The following is a 13248-nucleotide window of genomic DNA, read 5'->3' on the forward strand; positions in this document are numbered from 1 at the left end:
TTACATTTTACAATTGAAATGTGTGGAGGACAAAAGGAAATTTTGGAGGAATCACCCCCAGCTCACTAAACATAAAAGTCATGAAAGCAGAAATGCAATCGCCTGCGGCCACACCACCTTGAATAAGCCTGATCTCGTCTGATCTCAGAAGCTAAGCAATGTTGGGCTTGGTTAGTACTTGGATGGGAGACCACCTGGGAATATCAAGTGCTGCAGGCATTACATTTTTGTAATTACATTTTACAATTGAAATGTGTGGAGGACAAAAGGAAATTTTGGAGGAATCACCCCCAGCTCACTAAACATAAAAGTCATGAAAGCAGAAATGCAATCGCCTGCGGCCACACCACCTTGAATAAGCCTGATCTCGTTTGATCTCAGAAGCTAAGCAATGTTGGGCTTGGTTAGTACTTGGATGGGAGACCACCTGGGAATATCAAGTGCTGCAGGCATTACATTTTTGTAATTACATTTTACAATTGAAATGTGTGGAGGACAAAAGGAAATTTTGGAGAAATCACCCCCAGCTCACTAAACATAAAAGTCATGAAAGCAGAAATGCAATCGCCTGCGGCCACACCACCTTGAATAAGCCTGATCTCGTCTGATCTCAGAAGCTAAGCAATGTTGGGCTTGGTTAGTACTTGGATGGGAGACCACCTGGGAATATCAAGTGCTGCAGGCATTACATTTTTGTAATTACATTTTACAATTGAAATGTGTGGAGGACAAAAGGAAATTTTGGAGGAATCACCCCCAGCTCACTAAACATAAAAGTCATGAAAGCAGAAATGCAATCGCCTACGGCCACACCACCTTGAATAAGCCTGATCTCGTCTGATCTCAGAAGCTAAGCAATGTTGGGCTTGGTTAGTACTTGGATGGGAGACCACCTGGGAATATCAAGTGCTGCAGGCATTACATTTTTGTAATTACATTTTACAATTGAAATGTGTGGAGGACAAAAGGAAATTTTGGAGGAATCACCCCCAGCTCACTAAACATAAAAGTCATGAAAGCAGAAATGCAATCGCCTGCGGCCACACCACCTTGAATAAGCCTGATCTCGTCTGATCTCAGAAGCTAAGCAATGTTGGGCTTGGTTAGTACTTGGATGGGAGACCACCTGGGAATATCAAGTGCTGCAGGCATTACATTTTTGTAATTACATTTTACAATTGAAATGTGTGGAGGACAAAAGGAAATTTTGGAGGAATCACCCCCAGCTCACTAAACATAAAAGTCATGAAAGCAGAAATGCAATCGCCTGCGGCCACACCACCTTGAATAAGCCTGATCTCGTCTGATCTCAGAAGCTAAGCAATGTTGGGCTTGGTTAGTACTTGGATGGGAGACCACCTGGGAATATCAAGTGCTGCAGGCATTACATTTTACAATTGAAATGTGTGGAGGACAAAAGGAAATTTTGGAGGAATCACCCCCAGCTCACTAAACATAAAAGTCATGAAAGCAGAAATGCAATCGCCTGCGGCCACACCACCTTGAATAAGCCTGATCTCGTCTGATCTCAGAAGCTAAGCAATGTTGGGCTTGGTTAGTACTTGGATGGGAGACCACGTGGGAATATCAAGTGCTGCAGGCATTACATTTTTGTAATTACATTTTACAATTGAAATGTGTGGAGGACAAAAGGAAATTTTGGAGGAATCACCCCCAGCTCACTAAACATAAAAGTCATGAAAGCAGAAATGCAATCGCCTGCGGCCACACCACCTTGAATAAGCCTGATCTCGTCTGATCTCAGAAGCTAAGCAATGTTGGGCTTGGTTAGTACTTGGATGGGAGACCACCTGGGAATATCAAGTGCTGCAGGCATTACATTTTACAATTGAAATGTGTGGAGGACAAAAGGAAATTTTGGAGGAATCACCCCCAGCTCACTAAACATAAAAGTCATGAAAGCAGAAATGCAATCGCCTGCGGCCACACCACCTTGAATAAGCCTGATCTCGTCTGATCTCAGAAGCTAAGCAATGTTGGGCTTGGTTAGTACTTGGATGGGAGACCACCTGGGAATATCAAGTGCTGCAGGCATTACATTTTACAATTGAAATGTGTGGAGGACAAAAGGAAATTTTGGAGGAATCACCCCCAGCTCACTAAACATAAAAGTCATGAAAGCAGAAATGCAATCGCCTGCGGCCACACCACCTTGAATAAGCCTGATCTCGTCTGATCTCAGAAGCTAAGCAATGTTGGGCTTGGTTAGTACTTGGATGGGAGACCACCTGGGAATATCAAGTGCTGCAGGCATTACATTTTACAATTGAAATGTGTGGAGGACAAAAGGAAATTTTGGAGGAATCACCCCCAGCTCACTAAACATAAAAGTCATGAAAGCAGAAATGCAATCGCCTGCGGCCACACCACCTTGAATAAGCCTGATCTCGTCTGATCTCAGAAGCTAAGCAATGTTGGGCTTGGTTAGTACTTGGATGGGAGACCACCTGGGAATATCAAGTGCTGCAGGCATTACATTTTAGTAATTACATTTTACAATTGAAATGTGTGGAGGACAAAAGGAAATTTTGGAGGAATCACCCCCAGCTCACTAAACATAAAAGTCATGAAAGCAGAAATGCAATCGCCTGCGGCCACACCACCTTGAATAAGCCTGATCTCGTCTGATCTCAGAAGCTAAGCAATGTTGGGCTTGGTTAGTACTTGGATGGGAGACCACCTGGGAATATCAAGTGCTGCAGGCATTACATTTTTGTAATTACATTTTACAATTGAAATGTGTGGAGGACAAAAGGAAATTTTGGAGGAATCACCCCCAGCTCACTAAACATAAAAGTCATGAAAGCAGAAATGCAATCGCCTGCGGCCACACCACCTTGAATAAGCCTGATCTCGTCTGATCTCAGAAGCTAAGCAATGTTGGGCTTGGTTAGTACTTGGATGGGAGACCACCTGGGAATATCAAGTGCTGCAGGCATTACATTTTAGTAATTACATTTTACAATTGAAATGTGTGGAGGACAAAAGGAAATTTTGGAGGAATCACCCCCAGCTCACTAAACATAAAAGTCATGAAAGCAGAAATGCAATCGCCTGCGGCCACACCACCTTGAATAAGCCTGATCTCGTCTGATCTCAGAAGCTAAGCAATGTTGGGCTTGGTTAGTACTTGGATGGGAGACCACCTGGGAATATCAAGTGCTGCAGGCATTACATTTTTGTAATTACATTTTACAATTGAAATGTGTGGAGGACAAAAGGAAATTTTGGAGGAATCACCCCCAGCTCACTAAACATAAAAGTCATGAAAGCAGAAATGCAATCGCCTGCGGCCACACCACCTTGAATAAGCCTGATCTCGTCTGATCTCAGAAGCTAAGCAATGTTGGGCTTGGTTAGTACTTGGATGGGAGACCACCTGGGAATATCAAGTGCTGCAGGCATTACATTTTACAATTGAAATGTGTGGAGGACAAAAGGAAATTTTGGAGGAATCACCCCCAGCTCACTAAACATAAAAGTCATGAAAGCAGAAATGCAATCGCCTGCGGCCACACCACCTTGAATAAGCCTGATCTCGTCTGATCTCAGAAGCTAAGCAATGTTGGGCTTGGTTAGTACTTGGATGGGAGACCACCTGGGAATATCAAGTGCTGCAGGCATTACATTTTACAATTGAAATGTGTGGAGGACAAAAGGAAATTTTGGAGGAATCACCCCCAGCTCACTAAACATAAAAGTCATGAAAGCAGAAATGCAATCGCCTGCGGCCACACCACCTTGAATAAGCCTGATCTCGTCTGATCTCAGAAGCTAAGCAATGTTGGGCTTGGTTAGTACTTGGATGGGAGACCACCTGGGAATATCAAGTGCTGCAGGCATTACATTTTTGTAATTACATTTTACAATTGAAATGTGTGGAGGACAAAAGGAAATTTTGGAGGAATCACCCCCAGCTCACTAAACATAAAAGTCATGAAAGCAGAAAAGCAGTCGCCTGCGGCCACACCACCTTGAATAAGCCTGATCTCGTCTGATCTCAGAAGCTAAGCAATGTTGGGCTTGGTTAGTACTTGGATGGGAGACCACCTGGGAATATCAAGTGCTGCAGGCATTACATTTTTGTAATTACATTTTACAATTGAAATGTGTGGAGGACAAAAGGAAATTTTGGAGGAATCACCCCCAGCTCACTAAACATAAAAGTCATGAAAGCAGAAATGCAATCGCCTGCGGCCACACCACCTTGAATAAGCCTGATCTCGTCTGATCTCAGAAGCTAAGCAATGTTGTGCTTGGTTAGTACTTGGATGGGAGACCACCTGGGAATATCAAGTACTGCAGGCATTACAATTTACAATTGAAATGTGTGGAGGACAAAAGGAAATTTTGGAGGAATCACCCCCAGCTCACTAAACATAAAAGTCATGAAAGCAGAAATGCAATCGCCTGCGGCCACACCACCTTGAATAAGCCTGATCTCGTCTGATCTCAGAAGCTAAGCAATGTTGGGCTTGGTTAGTACTTGGATGGGAGACCACCTGGGAATATCAAGTGCTGCAGGCATTACATTTTTGTAATTACATTTTACAATTGAAATGTGTGGAGGACAAAAGGAAATTTTGGAGGAATCACCCCCAGCTCACTAAACATAAAAGTCATGAAAGCAGAAATGCAATCGCCTGCGGCCACACCACCTTGAATAAGCCTGATCTCGCCTGATCTCAGAAGCTAAGCAATGTTGGGCTTGGTTAGTACTTGGATGGGAGACCACCTGGGAATATCAAGTGCTGCAGGCATTACATTTTTGTAATTACATTTTACAATTGAAATGTGTGGAGGACAAAAGGAAATTTTGGAGGAATCACCCCCAGCTCACTAAACATAAAAGTCATGAAAGCAGCAATGCAATCGCCTGCGGCCACACCACCTTGAATAAGCCTGATCTCGTCTGATCTCAGAAGCTAAGCAATGTTGGGCTTGGTTAGTACTTGGATGGGAGACCACCTGGGAATATCAAGTGCTGCAGGCATTACATTTTACAATTGAAATGTGTGGAGGACAAAAGGAAATTTTGGAGGAATCACCCCCAGCTCACTAAACATAAAAGTCATGAAAGCAGCAATGCAATCGCCTGCGGCCACACCACCTTGAATAAGCCTGATCTCGTCTGATCTCAGAAGCTAAGCAATGTTGGGCTTGGTTAGTACTTGGATGGGAGACCACCTGGGAATATCAAGTGCTGCAGGCATTACATTTTTGTAATTACATTTTACAATTGAAATGTGTGGAGGACAAAAGGAAATTTTGGAGGAATCACCCCCAGCTCACTAAACATAAAAGTCATGAAAGCAGAAATGCAATCGCCTGCGGCCACACCACCTTGAATAAGCCTGATCTCGTCTGATCTCAGAAGCTAAGCAATGTTGGGCTTGGTTAGTACTTGGATGGGAGACCACCTGGGAATATCAAGTACTGCAGGCATTACAATTTACAATTGAAATGTGTGGAGGACAAAAGGAAATTTTGGAGGAATCACCCCCAGCTCACTAAACATAAAAGTCATGAAAGCAGAAATGCAATCGCCTGCGGCCACACCACCTTGAATAAGCCTGATCTCGTCTGATCTCAGAAGCTAAGCAATGTTGGGCTTGGTTAGTACTTGGATGGGAGACCACCTGGGAATATCAAGTGCTGCAGGCATTACATTTTAGTAATTACATTTTACAATTGAAATGTGTGGAGGACAAAAGGAAATTTTGGAGGAATCACCCCCAGCTCACTAAACATAAAAGTCATGAAAGCAGAAATGCAATCGCCTGCGGCCACACCACCTTGAATAAGCCTGATCTCGTCTGATCTCAGAAGCTAAGCAATGTTGGGCTTGGTTAGTACTTGGATGGGAGACCACCTGGGAATATCAAGTGCTGCAGGCATTACATTTTACAATTGAAATGTGTGGAGGACAAAAGGAAATTTTGGAGGAATCACCCCCAGCTCACTAAACATAAAAGTCATGAAAGCAGAAATGCAATCGCCTGCGGCCACACCACCTTGAATAAGCCTGATCTCGTCTGATCTCAGAAGCTAAGCAATGTTGGGCTTGGTTAGTACTTGGATGGGAGACCACCTGGGAATATCAAGTGCTGCAGGCATTACATTTTTGTAATTACATTTTACAATTGAAATGTGTGGAGGACAAAAGGAAATTTTGGAGGAATCACCCCCAGCTCACTAAACATAAAAGTCATGAAAGCAGAAATGCAATCGCCTGCGGCCACACCACCTTGAATAAGCCTGATCTCGTCTGATCTCAGAAGCTAAGCAATGTTGGGCTTGGTTAGTACTTGGATGGAAGACCACCTGGGAATATCAAGTGCTGCAGGCATTACATTTTTGTAATTACATTTTACAATTGAAATGTGTGGAGGACAAAAGGTAATTTTGGAGGAATCACCCCCAGCTCACTAAACATAAAAGTCATGAAAGCAGAAATGCAATCGCCTGCGGCCACACCACCTTGAATAAGCCTGATCTCGTCTGATCTCAGAAGCTAAGCAATGTTGGGCTTGGTTAGTACTTGGATGGGAGACCACCTGGGAATATCAAGTGCTGCAGGCATTACATTTTTGTAATTACATTTTACAATTGAAATGTGTGGAGGACAAAAGGAAATTTTGGAGGAATCACCCCCAGCTCACTAAACATAAAAGTCATGAAAGCAGAAATGCAATCGCCTGCGGCCACACCACCTTGAATAAGCCTGATCTCGTCTGATCTCAGAAGCTAAGCAATGTTGGGCTTGGTTAGTACTTGGATGGGAGACCACCTGGGAATATCAAGTGCTGCAGGCATTACATTTTTGTAATTACATTTTAGAATTGAAATGTGTGGAGGACAAAAGGAAATTTTGGAGGAATCACCCCCAGCTCACTAAACATAAAAGTCATGAAAGCAGAAATGCAATCGCCTGCGGCCACACCACCTTGAATAAGCCTGATCTCGTCTGATCTCAGAAGCTAAGCAATGTTGGGCTTGGTTATGACTTGGATGGGAGACCACCTGGGAATATCAAGTGCTGCAGGCATTACATTTTTGTAATTACATTTTACAATTGAAATGTGTGGAGGACAAAAGGAAATTTTGGAGGAATCACCCCCAGCTCACTAAACATAAAAGTCATGAAAGCAGAAATGCAATCGCCTGCGGCCACACCACCTTGAATAAGCCTGATCTCGTCTGATCTCAGAAGCTAAGCAATGTTGGGCTTGGTTAGTACTTGGATGGGAGACCACCTGGGAATATCAAGTGCTGCAGGCATTACATTTTACAATTGAAATGTGTGGAGGACAAAAGGAAATTTTGGAGGAATCACCCCCAGCTCACTAAACATAAAAGTCATGAAAGCAGAAATGCAATCGCCTGCGGCCACACCACCTTGAATAAGCCTGATCTCGTCTGATCTCGGAAGCTAAGCAATGTTGGGCTTGGTTAGTACTTGGATGGGAGACCACCTGGGAATATCAAGTGCTGCAGGCATTACATTTTACAATTGAAATGTGTGGAGGACAAAAGGAAATTTTGGAGGAATCACCCCCAGCTCACTAAACATAAAAGTCATGAAAGCAGAAATGCAATCGCCTGCGGCCACACCACCTTGAATAAGCCTGATCTCGTCTGATCTCAGAAGCTAAGCAATGTTGGGCTTGGTTAGTACTTGGATGGGAGACCACCGTGGAATATCAAGTGCTGCAGGCATTACATTTTTGTAATTACATTTTACAATTGAAATGTGTGGAGGACAAAAGGAAATTTTGGAGGAATCACCCCCAGCTCACTAAACATAAAAGTCATGAAAGCAGAAATGCAATCGCCTGCGGCCACACCACCTTGAATAAGCCTGATCTCGTCTGATCTCAGAAGCTAAGCAATGTTGGGCTTGGTTAGTACTTGGATGGGAGACCACCTGGGAATATCAAGTGCTGCAGGCATTACATTTTTGTAATTACATTTTACAATTGAAATGTGTGGAGGACAAAAGGAAATTTTGGAGGAATCACCCCCAGCTCACTAAACATAAAAGTCATGAAAGCAGAAATGCAATCGCCTGCGGCCACACCACCTTGAATAAGCCTGATCTCGTCTGATCTCAGAAGCTAAGCAATGTTGGGCTTGGTTAGTACTTGGATGGGAGACCACCTGGGAATATCAAGTGCTGCAGGCATTACATTTTTGTAATTACATTTTACAATTGAAATGTGTGGAGGACAAAAGGAAATTTTGGAGGAATCACCCCCAGCTCACTAAACATAAAAGTCATGAAAGCAGAAATGCAATCGCCTGCGGCCACACCACCTTGAATAAGCCTGATCTCGTCTGATCTCAGAAGCTAAGCAATGTTGGGCTTGGTTAGTACTTGGATGGGAGACCACCTGGGAATATCAAGTGCTGCAGGCATTACATTTTACAATTGAAATGTGTGGAGGACAAAAGGAAATTTTGGAGGAATCACCCCCAGCTCACTAAACATAAAAGTCATGAAAGCAGAAATGCAATCGCCTGCGGCCACACCACCTTGAATAAGCCTGATCTCCGAAGCTAAGCAATGTTGGGCTTGGTTAGTACTTGGATGGGAGACCACCTGGGAATATCAAGTGCTGCAGGCATTACATTTTACAATTGAAATGTGTGGAGGACAAAAGGAAATTTTGGAGGAATCACCCCCAGCTCACTAAACATAAAAGTCATGAAAGCAGAAATGCAATCGCCTGCGGCCACACCACCTTGAATAAGCCTGATCTCGTCTGATCTCAGAAGCTAAGCAATGTTGGGCTTGGTTAGTACTTGGATGGGAGACCACCTGGGAATATCAAGTGCTGCAGGCATTACATTTTACAATTGAAATGTGTGGAGGACAAAAGGAAATTTTGGAGGAATCACCCCCAGCTCACTAAACATAAAAGTCATGAAAGCAGAAATGCAATCGCCTGCGGCCACACCACCTTGAATAAGCCTGATCTCGTCTGATCTCAGAAGCTAAGCAATGTTGGGCTTGGTTAGTACTTGGATGGGAGACCACCTGGGAATATCAAGTGCTGCAGGCATTACATTTTTGTAATTACATTTTACAATTGAAATGTGTGGAGGACAAAAGGAAATTTTGGAGGAATCACCCCCAGCTCACTAAACATAAAAGTCATGAAAGCAGAAATGCAATCGCCTGCGGCCACACCACCTTGAATAAGCCTGATCTCGTCTGATCTCAGAAGCTAAGCAATGTTGGGCTTGGTTAGTACTTGGATGGGAGACCCCCTGGGAATATCAAGTGCTGCAGGCATTACATTTTACAATTGAAATGTGTGGAGGACAAAAGGAAATTTTGGAGGAATCACCCCCAGCTCACTAAACATAAAAGTCATGAAAGCAGAAATGCAATCGCCTGCGGCCACACCACCTTGAATAAGCCTGATCTCGTCTGATCTCAAAAGCTAAGCAATGTTGGGCTTGGTTAGTACTTGGATGGGAGACCACCTGGGAATATCAAGTGCTGCAGGCATTACATTTTACAATTGAAATGTGTGGAGGACAAAAGGAAATTTTGGAGGAATCACCCCCAGCTCACTAAACATAAAAGTCATGAAAGCAGAAATGCAATCGCCTGCGGCCACACCACCTTGAATAAGCCTGATCTCGTCTGATCTCAGAAGCTAAGCAATGTTGGGCTTGGTTAGTACTTGGATGGGAGACCACCTGGGAATATCAAGTGCTGCAGGCATTACATTTTTGTAATTACATTTTACAATTGAAATGTGTGGAGGACAAAAGGAAATTTTGGAGGAATCACCCCCAGCTCACTAAACATAAAAGTCATGAAAGCAGAAATGCAATCGCCTGCGGCCACACCACCTTGAATAAGCCTGATCTCGTCTGATCTCAGAAGCTAAGCAATGTTGGGCTTGGTTAGTACTTGGATGGGAGACCACCTGGGAATATCAAGTGCTGCAGGCATTACATTTTACAATTGAAATGTGTGGAGGACAAAAGGAAATTTTGGAGGAATCACCCCCAGCTCACTAAACATAAAAGTCATGAAAGCAGAAATGCAATCGCCTGCGGCCACACCACCTTGAATAAGCCTGATCTCGTCTGATCTCAGAAGCTAAGCAATGTTGGGCTTGGTTAGTACTTGGATGGGAGACCACCTGGGAATATCAAGTGCTGCAGGCATTACATTTTAGTAATTACATTTTACAATTGAAATGTGTGGAGGACAAAAGGAAATTTTGGAGGAATCACCCCCAGCTCACTAAACATAAAAGTCATGAAAGCAGAAATGCAATCGCCTGCGGCCACACCACCTTGAATAAGCCTGATCTCGTCTGATCTCAGAAGCTAAGCAATGTTGGGCTTGGTTAGTACTTGGATGGGAGACCACCTGGGAATATCAAGTGCTGCAGGCATTACATTTTTGTAATTACATTTTACAATTGAAATGTGTGGAGGACAAAAGGAAATTTTGGAGGAATCACCCCCAGCTCACTAAACATAAAAGTCATGAAAGCAGCAATGCAATCGCCTGCGGCCACACCACCTTGAATAAGCCTGATCTCGTCTGATCTCAGAAGCTAAGCAATGTTGGGCTTGGTTAGTACTTGGATGGGAGACCACCTGGGAATATCAAGTGCTGCAGGCATTACATTTTTGTAATTACATTTTACAATTGAAATGTGTGGAGGACAAAAGGAAATTTTGGAGGAATCACCCCCAGCTCACTAAACATAAAAGTCATGAAAGCAGAAATGCAATCGCCTGCGGCCACACCACCTTGAATAAGCCTGATCTCGTCTGATCTCAGAAGCTAAGCAATGTTGGGCTTGGTTAGTACTTGGATGGGAGACCACCTGGGAATATCAAGTGCTGCAGGCATTACATTTTACAATTGAAATGTGTGGAGGACAAAAGGAAATTTTGGAGGAATCACCCCCAGCTCACTAAACATAAAAGTCATGAAAGCAGAAATGCAATCGCCTGCGGCCACACCACCTTGAATAAGCCTGATCTCGTCTGATCTCAGAAGCTAAGCAATGTTGGGCTTGGTTAGTACTTGGATGGGAGACCACCTGGGAATATCAAGTGCTGCAGGCATTACATTTTTGTAATTACATTTTACAATTGAAATGTGTGGAGGACAAAAGGAAATTTTGGAGGAATCACCCCCAGCTCACTAAACATAAAAGTCATGAAAGCAGAACAGCAATCGCCTGCGGCCACACCACCTTGAATAAGCCTGATCTCGTCTGATCTCAGAAGCTAAGCAATGTTGGGCTTGGTTAGTACTTGGATGGGAGACCACCTGGGAATATCAAGTGCTGCAGGCATTACATTTTTGTAATTACATTTTACAATTGAAATGTGTGGAGGACAAAAGGAAATTTTGGAGGAATCACCCCCAGCTCACTAAACATAAAAGTCATGAAAGCAGAAATGCAATCGCCTGCGGCCACACCACCTTGAATAAGCCTGATCTCGTCTGATCTCAGAAGCTAAGCAATGTTGGGCTTGGTTAGTACTTGGATGGGAGACCACCTGGGAATATCAAGTGCTGCAGGCATTACATTTTTGTAATTACATTTTACAATTGAAATGTGTGGAGGACAAAAGGAAATTTTGGAGGAATCACCCCCAGCTCACTAAACATAAAAGTCATGAAAGCAGAAATGCAATCGCCTGCGGCCACACCACCTTGAATAAGCCTGATCTCGTCTGATCTCAGAAGCTAAGCAATGTTGGGCTTGGTTAGTACTTGGATGGGAGACCACCTGGGAATATCAAGTGCTGCAGGCATTACATTTTACAATTGAAATGTGTGGAGGACAAAAGGAAATTTTGGAGGAATCACCCCCAGCTCACTAAACATAAAAGTCATGAAAGCAGAAATGCAATCGCCTGCGGCCACACCACCTTGAATAAGCCTGATCTCGTCTGATCTCAGAAGCTAAGCAATGTTGGGCTTGGTTAGTACTTGGATGGGAGACCACCTGGGAATATCAAGTGCTGCAGGCATTACATTTTTGTAATTACATTTTACAATTGAAATGTGTGGAGGACAAAAGGAAATTTTGGAGGAATCACCCCCAGCTCACTAAACATAAAAGTCATGAAAGCAGAAATGCAATCGCCTGCGGCCACACCACCTTGAATAAGCCTGATCTCGTCTGATCTCAGAAGCTAAGCAATGTTGGGCTTGGTTAGTACTTGGATGGGAGACCACCTGGGAATATCAAGTGCTGCAGGCATTACATTTTTGTAAATACATTTTACAATTGAAATGTGTGGAGGACAAAAGGAAATTTTGGAGGAATCACCCCCAGCTCACTAAACATAAAAGTCATGAAAGCAGAAATGCAATCGCCTGCGGCCACACCACCTTGAATAAGCCTGATCTCGTCTGATCTCAGAAGCTAAGCAATGTTGGGCTTGGTTAGTACTTGGATGGGAGACCACCTGGGAATATCAAGTTCTGCAGGCATTACATTTTACAATTGAAATGTGTGGAGGACAAAAGGAAATTTTGGAGGAATCACCCCCAGCTCACTAAACATAAAAGTCATGAAAGCAGAAATGCAATCGCCTGCGGCCACACCACCTTGAATAAGCCTGATCTCGTCTGATCTCAGAAGCTAAGCAATGTTGGGCTTGGTTAGTACTTGGATGGGAGACCACCTGGGAATATCAAGTGCTGCAGGCATTACATTTTTGTAATTACATTTTACAATTGAAATGTGTGGAGGACAAAAGGAAATTTTGGAGGAATCACCCCCAGCTCACTAAACATAAAAGTCATGAAAGCAGAACAGCAATCGCCTGCGGCCACACCACCTTGAATAAGCCTGATCTCGTCTGATCTCAGAAGCTAAGCAATGTTGGGCTTGGTTAGTACTTGGATGGGAGACCACCTGGGAATATCAAGTGCTGCAGGCATTACATTTTTGTAATTACATTTTACAATTGAAATGTGTGGAGGACAAAAGGAAATTTTGGAGGAATCACCCCCAGCTCACTAAACATAAAAGTCATGAAAGCAGAAATGCAATCGCCTGCGGCCACACCACCTTGAATAAGCCTGATCTCGTCTGATCTCAGAAGCTAAGCAATGTTGGGCTTGGTTAGTACTTGGATGGGAGACCACCTGGGAATATCAAGTGCTGCAGGCATTACATTTTACAATTGAAATGTGTGGAGGACAAAAGGAAATTTTGGAGGAAT

The 13248-nt window shown here is 43.5% G+C and overlaps 55 non-coding genes and 3 pseudogenes across 55 annotated transcripts; all 58 read left to right on the forward strand.

Annotated features, from left to right (window-relative positions):
- Positions 1-100: 100 nt before the first annotated feature.
- On the forward strand, positions 101-219 carry LOC131719994 (5S ribosomal RNA). The gene has a single exon (XR_009318892.1). It is a non-coding gene; the product is annotated as a 5S ribosomal RNA (ribosomal RNA).
- A 114-nt stretch (positions 220-333) lies between these two features.
- Positions 334-452, forward strand: LOC131709872 (5S ribosomal RNA). The gene has a single exon (XR_009311736.1). It is a non-coding gene; the product is annotated as a 5S ribosomal RNA (ribosomal RNA).
- A 114-nt stretch (positions 453-566) lies between these two features.
- Positions 567-685, forward strand: LOC131719995 (5S ribosomal RNA). The gene has a single exon (XR_009318893.1). It is a non-coding gene; the product is annotated as a 5S ribosomal RNA (ribosomal RNA).
- A 114-nt stretch (positions 686-799) lies between these two features.
- Positions 800-918, forward strand: LOC131712487 (5S ribosomal RNA). The gene has a single exon (XR_009314378.1). It is a non-coding gene; the product is annotated as a 5S ribosomal RNA (ribosomal RNA).
- Positions 919-1032: 114 nt separating this feature from the next.
- LOC131719997 (5S ribosomal RNA) lies at positions 1033-1151 on the forward strand. The gene has a single exon (XR_009318894.1). It is a non-coding gene; the product is annotated as a 5S ribosomal RNA (ribosomal RNA).
- Positions 1152-1265: 114 nt separating this feature from the next.
- Positions 1266-1384, forward strand: LOC131719998 (5S ribosomal RNA). The gene has a single exon (XR_009318895.1). It is a non-coding gene; the product is annotated as a 5S ribosomal RNA (ribosomal RNA).
- Positions 1385-1484: 100 nt separating this feature from the next.
- Positions 1485-1603, forward strand: LOC131720784 (5S ribosomal RNA). The gene has a single exon (XR_009319681.1). It is a non-coding gene; the product is annotated as a 5S ribosomal RNA (ribosomal RNA).
- Positions 1604-1717: 114 nt separating this feature from the next.
- LOC131720000 (5S ribosomal RNA) lies at positions 1718-1836 on the forward strand. The gene has a single exon (XR_009318897.1). It is a non-coding gene; the product is annotated as a 5S ribosomal RNA (ribosomal RNA).
- Positions 1837-1936: 100 nt separating this feature from the next.
- LOC131720001 (5S ribosomal RNA) lies at positions 1937-2055 on the forward strand. Its single transcript, XR_009318898.1, has one exon. It is a non-coding gene; the product is annotated as a 5S ribosomal RNA (ribosomal RNA).
- Positions 2056-2155: 100 nt separating this feature from the next.
- Positions 2156-2274, forward strand: LOC131720002 (5S ribosomal RNA). The gene has a single exon (XR_009318900.1). It is a non-coding gene; the product is annotated as a 5S ribosomal RNA (ribosomal RNA).
- Positions 2275-2374: 100 nt separating this feature from the next.
- LOC131720003 (5S ribosomal RNA) lies at positions 2375-2493 on the forward strand. The gene has a single exon (XR_009318901.1). It is a non-coding gene; the product is annotated as a 5S ribosomal RNA (ribosomal RNA).
- Positions 2494-2607: 114 nt separating this feature from the next.
- On the forward strand, positions 2608-2726 carry LOC131720004 (5S ribosomal RNA). Its single transcript, XR_009318902.1, has one exon. It is a non-coding gene; the product is annotated as a 5S ribosomal RNA (ribosomal RNA).
- Positions 2727-2840: 114 nt separating this feature from the next.
- On the forward strand, positions 2841-2959 carry LOC131720005 (5S ribosomal RNA). Its single transcript, XR_009318904.1, has one exon. It is a non-coding gene; the product is annotated as a 5S ribosomal RNA (ribosomal RNA).
- Positions 2960-3073: 114 nt separating this feature from the next.
- Positions 3074-3192, forward strand: LOC131720006 (5S ribosomal RNA). The gene has a single exon (XR_009318905.1). It is a non-coding gene; the product is annotated as a 5S ribosomal RNA (ribosomal RNA).
- Positions 3193-3306: 114 nt separating this feature from the next.
- LOC131720007 (5S ribosomal RNA) lies at positions 3307-3425 on the forward strand. Its single transcript, XR_009318906.1, has one exon. It is a non-coding gene; the product is annotated as a 5S ribosomal RNA (ribosomal RNA).
- Positions 3426-3525: 100 nt separating this feature from the next.
- LOC131720008 (5S ribosomal RNA) lies at positions 3526-3644 on the forward strand. The gene has a single exon (XR_009318907.1). It is a non-coding gene; the product is annotated as a 5S ribosomal RNA (ribosomal RNA).
- Positions 3645-3744: 100 nt separating this feature from the next.
- Positions 3745-3863, forward strand: LOC131720009 (5S ribosomal RNA). The gene has a single exon (XR_009318908.1). It is a non-coding gene; the product is annotated as a 5S ribosomal RNA (ribosomal RNA).
- Positions 3864-3977: 114 nt separating this feature from the next.
- Positions 3978-4096, forward strand: LOC131720010 (5S ribosomal RNA). Its single transcript, XR_009318909.1, has one exon. It is a non-coding gene; the product is annotated as a 5S ribosomal RNA (ribosomal RNA).
- Positions 4097-4210: 114 nt separating this feature from the next.
- On the forward strand, positions 4211-4329 carry LOC131713509 (5S ribosomal RNA; annotated as a pseudogene).
- A 100-nt stretch (positions 4330-4429) lies between these two features.
- Positions 4430-4548, forward strand: LOC131720011 (5S ribosomal RNA). The gene has a single exon (XR_009318910.1). It is a non-coding gene; the product is annotated as a 5S ribosomal RNA (ribosomal RNA).
- A 114-nt stretch (positions 4549-4662) lies between these two features.
- Positions 4663-4781, forward strand: LOC131711636 (5S ribosomal RNA). The gene has a single exon (XR_009313522.1). It is a non-coding gene; the product is annotated as a 5S ribosomal RNA (ribosomal RNA).
- A 114-nt stretch (positions 4782-4895) lies between these two features.
- Positions 4896-5014, forward strand: LOC131720012 (5S ribosomal RNA). Its single transcript, XR_009318911.1, has one exon. It is a non-coding gene; the product is annotated as a 5S ribosomal RNA (ribosomal RNA).
- Positions 5015-5114: 100 nt separating this feature from the next.
- On the forward strand, positions 5115-5233 carry LOC131720013 (5S ribosomal RNA). Its single transcript, XR_009318912.1, has one exon. It is a non-coding gene; the product is annotated as a 5S ribosomal RNA (ribosomal RNA).
- Positions 5234-5347: 114 nt separating this feature from the next.
- LOC131710747 (5S ribosomal RNA) lies at positions 5348-5466 on the forward strand. The gene has a single exon (XR_009312629.1). It is a non-coding gene; the product is annotated as a 5S ribosomal RNA (ribosomal RNA).
- A 100-nt stretch (positions 5467-5566) lies between these two features.
- On the forward strand, positions 5567-5685 carry LOC131720014 (5S ribosomal RNA). Its single transcript, XR_009318913.1, has one exon. It is a non-coding gene; the product is annotated as a 5S ribosomal RNA (ribosomal RNA).
- A 114-nt stretch (positions 5686-5799) lies between these two features.
- LOC131720015 (5S ribosomal RNA) lies at positions 5800-5918 on the forward strand. Its single transcript, XR_009318915.1, has one exon. It is a non-coding gene; the product is annotated as a 5S ribosomal RNA (ribosomal RNA).
- A 100-nt stretch (positions 5919-6018) lies between these two features.
- Positions 6019-6137, forward strand: LOC131720016 (5S ribosomal RNA). The gene has a single exon (XR_009318916.1). It is a non-coding gene; the product is annotated as a 5S ribosomal RNA (ribosomal RNA).
- Positions 6138-6251: 114 nt separating this feature from the next.
- On the forward strand, positions 6252-6370 carry LOC131710990 (5S ribosomal RNA). The gene has a single exon (XR_009312872.1). It is a non-coding gene; the product is annotated as a 5S ribosomal RNA (ribosomal RNA).
- A 114-nt stretch (positions 6371-6484) lies between these two features.
- Positions 6485-6603, forward strand: LOC131720017 (5S ribosomal RNA). Its single transcript, XR_009318917.1, has one exon. It is a non-coding gene; the product is annotated as a 5S ribosomal RNA (ribosomal RNA).
- A 114-nt stretch (positions 6604-6717) lies between these two features.
- Positions 6718-6836, forward strand: LOC131720018 (5S ribosomal RNA). The gene has a single exon (XR_009318918.1). It is a non-coding gene; the product is annotated as a 5S ribosomal RNA (ribosomal RNA).
- Positions 6837-6950: 114 nt separating this feature from the next.
- On the forward strand, positions 6951-7069 carry LOC131714050 (5S ribosomal RNA; annotated as a pseudogene).
- Positions 7070-7183: 114 nt separating this feature from the next.
- On the forward strand, positions 7184-7302 carry LOC131720019 (5S ribosomal RNA). The gene has a single exon (XR_009318919.1). It is a non-coding gene; the product is annotated as a 5S ribosomal RNA (ribosomal RNA).
- Positions 7303-7402: 100 nt separating this feature from the next.
- Positions 7403-7521, forward strand: LOC131710360 (5S ribosomal RNA). The gene has a single exon (XR_009312232.1). It is a non-coding gene; the product is annotated as a 5S ribosomal RNA (ribosomal RNA).
- Positions 7522-7621: 100 nt separating this feature from the next.
- On the forward strand, positions 7622-7740 carry LOC131712744 (5S ribosomal RNA). The gene has a single exon (XR_009314633.1). It is a non-coding gene; the product is annotated as a 5S ribosomal RNA (ribosomal RNA).
- Positions 7741-7854: 114 nt separating this feature from the next.
- Positions 7855-7973, forward strand: LOC131720020 (5S ribosomal RNA). Its single transcript, XR_009318920.1, has one exon. It is a non-coding gene; the product is annotated as a 5S ribosomal RNA (ribosomal RNA).
- A 114-nt stretch (positions 7974-8087) lies between these two features.
- LOC131720021 (5S ribosomal RNA) lies at positions 8088-8206 on the forward strand. Its single transcript, XR_009318921.1, has one exon. It is a non-coding gene; the product is annotated as a 5S ribosomal RNA (ribosomal RNA).
- A 114-nt stretch (positions 8207-8320) lies between these two features.
- On the forward strand, positions 8321-8439 carry LOC131720022 (5S ribosomal RNA). The gene has a single exon (XR_009318922.1). It is a non-coding gene; the product is annotated as a 5S ribosomal RNA (ribosomal RNA).
- Positions 8440-8539: 100 nt separating this feature from the next.
- On the forward strand, positions 8540-8648 carry LOC131715960 (5S ribosomal RNA; annotated as a pseudogene).
- Positions 8649-8748: 100 nt separating this feature from the next.
- LOC131720023 (5S ribosomal RNA) lies at positions 8749-8867 on the forward strand. The gene has a single exon (XR_009318923.1). It is a non-coding gene; the product is annotated as a 5S ribosomal RNA (ribosomal RNA).
- Positions 8868-8967: 100 nt separating this feature from the next.
- Positions 8968-9086, forward strand: LOC131720024 (5S ribosomal RNA). Its single transcript, XR_009318924.1, has one exon. It is a non-coding gene; the product is annotated as a 5S ribosomal RNA (ribosomal RNA).
- A 114-nt stretch (positions 9087-9200) lies between these two features.
- On the forward strand, positions 9201-9319 carry LOC131720659 (5S ribosomal RNA). The gene has a single exon (XR_009319556.1). It is a non-coding gene; the product is annotated as a 5S ribosomal RNA (ribosomal RNA).
- A 100-nt stretch (positions 9320-9419) lies between these two features.
- On the forward strand, positions 9420-9538 carry LOC131711057 (5S ribosomal RNA). The gene has a single exon (XR_009312939.1). It is a non-coding gene; the product is annotated as a 5S ribosomal RNA (ribosomal RNA).
- Positions 9539-9638: 100 nt separating this feature from the next.
- Positions 9639-9757, forward strand: LOC131720026 (5S ribosomal RNA). Its single transcript, XR_009318926.1, has one exon. It is a non-coding gene; the product is annotated as a 5S ribosomal RNA (ribosomal RNA).
- Positions 9758-9871: 114 nt separating this feature from the next.
- On the forward strand, positions 9872-9990 carry LOC131720027 (5S ribosomal RNA). Its single transcript, XR_009318927.1, has one exon. It is a non-coding gene; the product is annotated as a 5S ribosomal RNA (ribosomal RNA).
- A 100-nt stretch (positions 9991-10090) lies between these two features.
- LOC131720028 (5S ribosomal RNA) lies at positions 10091-10209 on the forward strand. The gene has a single exon (XR_009318928.1). It is a non-coding gene; the product is annotated as a 5S ribosomal RNA (ribosomal RNA).
- Positions 10210-10323: 114 nt separating this feature from the next.
- LOC131720029 (5S ribosomal RNA) lies at positions 10324-10442 on the forward strand. The gene has a single exon (XR_009318929.1). It is a non-coding gene; the product is annotated as a 5S ribosomal RNA (ribosomal RNA).
- Positions 10443-10556: 114 nt separating this feature from the next.
- On the forward strand, positions 10557-10675 carry LOC131720030 (5S ribosomal RNA). Its single transcript, XR_009318930.1, has one exon. It is a non-coding gene; the product is annotated as a 5S ribosomal RNA (ribosomal RNA).
- A 114-nt stretch (positions 10676-10789) lies between these two features.
- Positions 10790-10908, forward strand: LOC131720031 (5S ribosomal RNA). The gene has a single exon (XR_009318931.1). It is a non-coding gene; the product is annotated as a 5S ribosomal RNA (ribosomal RNA).
- Positions 10909-11008: 100 nt separating this feature from the next.
- Positions 11009-11127, forward strand: LOC131720032 (5S ribosomal RNA). The gene has a single exon (XR_009318932.1). It is a non-coding gene; the product is annotated as a 5S ribosomal RNA (ribosomal RNA).
- Positions 11128-11241: 114 nt separating this feature from the next.
- LOC131720033 (5S ribosomal RNA) lies at positions 11242-11360 on the forward strand. Its single transcript, XR_009318933.1, has one exon. It is a non-coding gene; the product is annotated as a 5S ribosomal RNA (ribosomal RNA).
- A 114-nt stretch (positions 11361-11474) lies between these two features.
- On the forward strand, positions 11475-11593 carry LOC131720034 (5S ribosomal RNA). Its single transcript, XR_009318934.1, has one exon. It is a non-coding gene; the product is annotated as a 5S ribosomal RNA (ribosomal RNA).
- A 114-nt stretch (positions 11594-11707) lies between these two features.
- Positions 11708-11826, forward strand: LOC131720035 (5S ribosomal RNA). Its single transcript, XR_009318935.1, has one exon. It is a non-coding gene; the product is annotated as a 5S ribosomal RNA (ribosomal RNA).
- Positions 11827-11926: 100 nt separating this feature from the next.
- On the forward strand, positions 11927-12045 carry LOC131720037 (5S ribosomal RNA). The gene has a single exon (XR_009318937.1). It is a non-coding gene; the product is annotated as a 5S ribosomal RNA (ribosomal RNA).
- A 114-nt stretch (positions 12046-12159) lies between these two features.
- Positions 12160-12278, forward strand: LOC131720038 (5S ribosomal RNA). Its single transcript, XR_009318938.1, has one exon. It is a non-coding gene; the product is annotated as a 5S ribosomal RNA (ribosomal RNA).
- Positions 12279-12392: 114 nt separating this feature from the next.
- Positions 12393-12511, forward strand: LOC131712225 (5S ribosomal RNA). Its single transcript, XR_009314118.1, has one exon. It is a non-coding gene; the product is annotated as a 5S ribosomal RNA (ribosomal RNA).
- Positions 12512-12611: 100 nt separating this feature from the next.
- LOC131720039 (5S ribosomal RNA) lies at positions 12612-12730 on the forward strand. The gene has a single exon (XR_009318939.1). It is a non-coding gene; the product is annotated as a 5S ribosomal RNA (ribosomal RNA).
- A 114-nt stretch (positions 12731-12844) lies between these two features.
- LOC131720040 (5S ribosomal RNA) lies at positions 12845-12963 on the forward strand. Its single transcript, XR_009318940.1, has one exon. It is a non-coding gene; the product is annotated as a 5S ribosomal RNA (ribosomal RNA).
- A 114-nt stretch (positions 12964-13077) lies between these two features.
- On the forward strand, positions 13078-13196 carry LOC131720041 (5S ribosomal RNA). Its single transcript, XR_009318941.1, has one exon. It is a non-coding gene; the product is annotated as a 5S ribosomal RNA (ribosomal RNA).
- The last annotated feature ends 52 nt before the right edge of the window (positions 13197-13248 follow it).

The sequence above is a fragment of the Acipenser ruthenus genome, chromosome 44 (genome assembly GCF_902713425.1).
Source record: "Acipenser ruthenus chromosome 44, fAciRut3.2 maternal haplotype, whole genome shotgun sequence".
Lineage (NCBI taxonomy): Eukaryota > Metazoa > Chordata > Actinopteri > Acipenseriformes > Acipenseridae > Acipenser > Acipenser ruthenus.